This window comes from Peromyscus eremicus, chromosome 1, assembly GCF_949786415.1.
Source record: "Peromyscus eremicus chromosome 1, PerEre_H2_v1, whole genome shotgun sequence".
Classification (NCBI taxonomy): domain Eukaryota; kingdom Metazoa; phylum Chordata; class Mammalia; order Rodentia; family Cricetidae; genus Peromyscus; species Peromyscus eremicus.
The window spans coordinates 196,323,266-196,329,545 of record NC_081416.1 but is presented as its reverse complement, the minus strand read 5'-3'; positions in this window follow the sequence as shown (position 1 = coordinate 196,329,545).

Genomic DNA, 6,280 nt, shown 5'->3' with positions numbered 1-6,280 from the left:
GAAACTAAGAATCTGAAACCAAAGGACAACATTTTTAGACAATCGATTCACTATGAAAAGTCTATGACAATATGGAAGAAAAGTGACGAAATTCAAGGATAGAAATTGAACATGAGGAATGTATTTGACATAATTGGAACGAGGTGACATTCAAAGTAGAGCCACTGTAAAATGATTTTCATAAAAGTTCACTTCATGAAGCTAGAAAAGGCTAGGGTGTTGCTTGGCCACAGTGCAGAGAGTCTCATAAATGGGAGGGAATTCACAGAGAGAGGGAAACACCCTCTGAAGCTGCAGTTCCAGGGCACCTTGGGAGTTGTCCCCACTCAGTGCCAGGCCGTGTCATGCTCCATGCTCCAAGCCTGGTCCTTCCTCTCTCATGGCTCCCACCCTTAGGAATCTAGGAGAGTATGCTGCTGGACAGAATATATGCCAGGGCTTGCTCTGTGCATCTAAACAAGACAAGACCCTTACTCCTTTTCCACGTAGAGACACTTCCCAAAAAAAAACTCTTTTGTTCGTTCTAGCCTTCACTAGAAGTCAGCATTAGTCAACACATCTTTTTCTCAACTTGGACTTCAATCTGTATTTCAGTTTACTGAGGTTTTAGGGTTAAGAGAAACTGTTGGTCAACGGAGATATTTATTCTCTGGAAGCTTATTGCAAAACTAACTGAGAAATGTCTCCATTGCAACATTATTTTTACAATGGAACTCTAGTGCAGACTTCAAAAAGACAGAACTCCCAATCACAATCATTAGGTGGTAGCAAAATATACATATTTTCCATTTAGTTATATAAAAGCTTTCATTGCAGACGTATCCCTTTCTTTGAATTTTAGCTTGTACAATTAATTAAAATTATTTTGAGTAGTTATGTAATATTCATATATTGTGTCATTTTCAAATTAATAAGTTGAAATTAACAAAAGAGAAGAGAGAATGAAAAGAAGAGAAATTCACCCCTCAAAATGGGTGACATAAAGAATTTCTGCATCTGAAAGAGGAACCTGCTTCGTGCAAAGTAAGGAAGACCCAAGACAGTCCATCCCCACGCCTCACAGGGGAGAGGTCCAGTTTCCCATGAAGCCCCTTTCAGAGTCTCACTTCCAAAGATAGCAACAAGGCTATTTTCCCTTCTCTTTCAGCTACATCTAGATTCTCTGGTCACCTCTGTCTTGGGTTGAAAGGAAAATTGACTCACCTGTGTTGTGCGTGTTAGAGTGAGATGCTGAGTCTGTCTTCTGATTGGACTCTGGTCAGTGACTTACAGTTTTTTATTCCCTGATCCCTTTCCCCTCATGACCACTAATTTTTAGCTCAACTCTAGATCCATGACAACAATTTCATTAGGGATTGATAATAAGTTTTAAACACTCTATTCCAATTACCTTTCAGGTAAAACAAACCCAGTTTACATGAGCAAATCCAAAGAAGTGATTAGCAAGATTCCGAGAACTTTTTTGTGGTCCCTCAGAGTGCACAGGATATCACAGGGACAGGCACCGGTGGCACCTAATTGTCTGCCTCATGTCCATTTTAGAACCTCTGAGAGACAGCCCAGCACACACTCCTGGTCAAATGCAGTGTTTCAATTCAGTTTCACCTATTTACAACTTCTAAAGGAGTATCCTTGAAGTCTTGACTTTTTCCTATGCTGTCAAGCTTTCCTATGCTCTGCCTGCTTTGAGGCTTTGCCACATGTAAATGATGGTTCTTATGAATATATATGAGGTGATTTCATTTGACTATTGGTTATTTCCAGAGTTCTAGAGAGTTTATGAAAATTTAGTGCAAAACTAAATTTTAATTTAAAAAAAATGAGCAAAGTCAAAACCCTGTAATTAATTCATTTGAATTAAACTTATTGTGATTGTACAAGAAGCAGGCAATGGATGAATGGTGAGGATAAAAATAGCAAGATTATTCTTGATTGTTCTCTCTCTGTGAACCAACGAACAACCAAAAGATAGATTAAAAAACATATGTATGAACATAAATTGATAAGCTATATATTAAGAGGAATCTGAACAATAATCTATACAATTCACACAAGCAAATCTTGTTGTGTGTTGTTTTGTTTGTGTTCTGACAAATAAAGCTTGCCTGGAGATCAGAAGACAGAGCTAGCCACTAGTTAAACATAGAGGCCAGGCAGTGGTAGCACACGCCTTTAATTACAGCATTTGTGGGGAGAAAGCAGGAAGATCAGGAGTTCAAGGCCACCCTGAGCTACAGTAGATTGAACCAGTCTAAAACAGAACAGAGCTGGGTAGTTTTAATGACCGCACTAGGAGGTGGAGATAGGATCTCATCCCCGATTCAATCTGAGATTTTGTAGAGGTAAGAAATATCTATTGGCTGCTGCTCTGTTTCTCTGATCTCCAAGCAAGCGTTATTTGTCAGAATATAAACAAAATAACATACAACAAAATCTATTTATTATCTATATAAAGCCATTAACAAACGAGACAGACAAACATATCAAGAAGAAAGCGTAAAAGACTACTGTATATAATTAAAACCTGGGAAGACATGCAGTAATTTTTTTAAATGAGCCCCAGTATCCTGGACACTACTAATAATGCACAGCTTCCAAGATGCTGTACTAATTTTGATCCTATCACCCGTCCCAAAAGACCAAATATGTAACCTAACCAATCACATACATTGTTCTACATCTAGCCAGCCTACCAGCAGAAACCCAGTGAGAGAATGTCTAAACCTTCCCCTTTTTCCTAACACTAACCAGCTTTCCTACTTCTTCTGTCTGCTTTTAAGGAATTCCTGAAATGCAAATGGTCCTGATTGTCTCCCTTGCTGTAGCAAGTTGTGATGAATAGTTATTAGGTATTCACAGCTGGTTGGTTGTTAATTATTTCTAAAGGTCTCTGGTTACCTTATTAAAATGTTACAAGACATATTATAAATGAATTTGGAATTATTTTATTGTGTGGTTGTAAGGGGGTTGTTTGGTACTGAGTTTAATGTGTCTCCTCTGAGTTCCTATCTTCAACTGTTGACTTTGTACCAGTGCGTAGTTCCTATCAGAGAAGTACACCTAGACAAACATCTTACAGAACTCAGTCTTAGGATCCCATTTGCATCTGGCAGCCTCCTGATTACAAAAATAAAAATAAAAATATAATTCACTGACAATTATTTTCCCTTTTGTTGTGAATAAAATGTACTGTACCATTTAGGACAACTCTAGCTAGATTTTGGAGAACTTATCACTAAAACTTCCTCAGACATCAGCCTGACTTTTTGACATCCTGGGACATGAACCTGACTTTTTGAATTATGAATATGCCCCCTTCTGTGATGACTAAATTTGGATGTCTGTATGACACACCTAGGAAAATGGAATATCAATTGAAGAATCACCTCCATAAAGTTGGCCTTTGGGCGTGACTATGGGGCATTTTCTTGACTCTTCTAATTGATATAAGAGGGCCAAGCCCACTATGGGCAGCGGCATCATTATGCATGTGGGTCAGGGCTATATAAATAACAAAGCTAGTAAGCAGCACTCTTATGTGGCTTATGTTTCAAGCTCCTGCCTTGAGTTCTTTCTTTTTTTTCCCAGATGATAGACTGGACTCTGTAAGCCATATAAACCCTTTCTTCCCATGTTTGTTTGGTCAGTGTGCTGTGGGATGCTCTTTCTGTCCACTGTGAATATGTGTCGCTACCATTGGTTTATAAAGATTAAATTTGATAGAGGAAGACCCCCTGAAAAATCTCTGATGGGAACAGATGGCCTAGATGATCTAATGTTTCAGGAAACCTCTGTTGTTTCCTTTGAGTTCTGCATCCAGAAAGGATTCAAGGATGCTGGCTGAGATAATGCAGCCAACAGACTTATGGTGATATATCATTTGTGCTGAAATGTGATATTATTTGTATGTTAATAAAGTTGCCTGGGGATCAGCGCTAAGAGCAAGCCATTAAGCAGAAGTCTGGTAGTGGTAGCACATGCCCTTAATCTGATCACATGTTAGGCAGAGTCTCTGTGTGTTCAAGGACACAGCCAAGCGGTGACCAAACCTTTAATCTCAGTACCAACCAATGAGACCTGGAGGTCTGTGTAGACAGGCAGTGACGAGGAAGTCATGTGGTTGGGTTACAGCCAATAAGTAGTCAGAACAGAAAGGCAATAAAAAGACAAGACACAAGAAGAAGGTCTCTCTCTCAGGGGAAGGACTGGTAAGATAAGGTGATCTTAGCTCTTGGCTACTGCTCGACCTCTGGGCTTTTAACTCTTTATTTGGCTCTTTGTTTCTTATTTAAGAAGACCATTTAGAATTATATCTACACAGACTACTCCAGTCAGTACTTGACCATAATCCTAAATTTTCTCAGGGCCCCCATAAGAGTAACAGGACCCACAATCAGCAGGAAATAGCCTAGAAAACTACACCTACATTCCACCCCCCCAAAAAAATGAATTATGGATGTTTTTCTTTGTTTAGAATGTTGGTTACAAATTGTTATGGATAATGGCTTAAGTCTTTTTCTTTTTAAAATAAAAACCCTGAATCTAATGTCCTTTGTTTAGCTTTACTATTGACCATTATTCATGCCTCAACTGTATGTACCAGGCCCTGCTGACTCCCCATGGGAGACCTTGCCTTGGAGGAGGTGGGAATTGGGAGTTGGTTGGGGAGAAAGGCTGGAGGCAGGAGGAGGAAGGAGAAGGGGAATCTGTGGTTGGTATGTAAAATTAATAGAAAAATTTTCAATAATAAAAAGAAAAAGAAAGAAAATGGGGGAAATGTTGTGGGATAATGCTCTTGTACACTGTAAAGATTTTTCACTCCTATTGGTTTAATAAAATGCTGATTGGTCAGTAGCCAGGGAGGTAGTGGAGGTGGGGTGATCAGACTAGCAGAAGGCTGGGAAGAGGAAAGGTGGTGTCAGAGTCACCATTGAGATGCAGAGGAAGCAAGAAGAGAATATCATACTTAGAAAAGAGCCACATGGCTAAACATTGATGAATATTATGGGTTAATTTAAGTGTAAGAACTAGTTAGTAATAAGCCTGAGCTACCAGCAAAGCATTCATAAGCAGTTTTAAGCCTCCAAGTCAATTATTTGGGAAGTAGCTGCCAGGTATTTGGGAGTTGCTGGCCAGACAGAGAAACTTCTGCCTACAGTCAGTGTTTTACTACAGCAACAGAAAGAAAACAAGGATACCTTCATTCCTTTCTTTTTTTTTCCTTTCTTATATTGAGCTTCCTACGGGGACTATATATAACTACTCTTGAAAGTAGGAGACACTGCAAAGTATCTAGGAATTTCAGTCATTTGAAATAGCATCTTGATAGAACTGGCTCCTGGCTATATAAACCCATTGATAATCTATCCTGTGACAGCATTCACCACTCTTAATTCTCTGTGAAATGTGTGCAGTGTTAGGCAGTGCCCAGCATTTAATACATATATGTACAAATTATACATAACTTGAAAATTTTTTATTACTTTTTGGTGAAGTAATGGTGACCCTGAGAAAATATATCAGATGGACTAACCTCTCCTGAATGTTCAGTCAGATTCCCTGGCTGTCTGTTTTAATCTTGAAGTGAGTATTTTATTGTATTCCTCTAAGTGCAGAAGGTTGGTGAGAGTCTTATCAGTAGATTTGGGGTTTATATGAAGGGTTGTTGCTGGGAAATAGAGCATTTGGGGTTTGAGGGATGTGCTGAGATGGGCTGAAGATCAACTCATGTTGAGAAACTGAACTGAATAGAATAGAGCAGAAGCAATAACTCCTGGAAATAGTAGCCTAGGTGAACACTAAACCCAACGTTGTAAAGTCGTACTTCTAAATCATTTGTGCCAGTGAGGTGGTAGAAGAGGAAGGGGAGCTATTTGGGAGAGATGTGACTCAACCAAAACTAATGATGTTTGGGAAACTCATGTAATAATTTACCAGTGTATAATCTGATTGGAAAATACAATTTAAAAAGGAATTTTAACAGAGATATTCAGCATGATTTACCAGAAGCAATAGGTTTTCAAACAAAAATCCTGTTTCTAGATGAGATACATATTTCTTTATTTATTATTTGGAGAGACTCCTGTGTTGCAGAATATTGGTACACTGCATAAAGATGTGTTTCTCTGATTGGTTTAATATAGAGCTAAATGGACAATAGCTAGACTGTAGAGAGTAGGCAGGACTTCCAGGCAGAGGAAGCAGGAAACTGGGATTTTGCCAGCAGACTCAGAACAAGTCAGATGTGCCCAACTAAGAGGGGCTAACAGAGCCACATGGA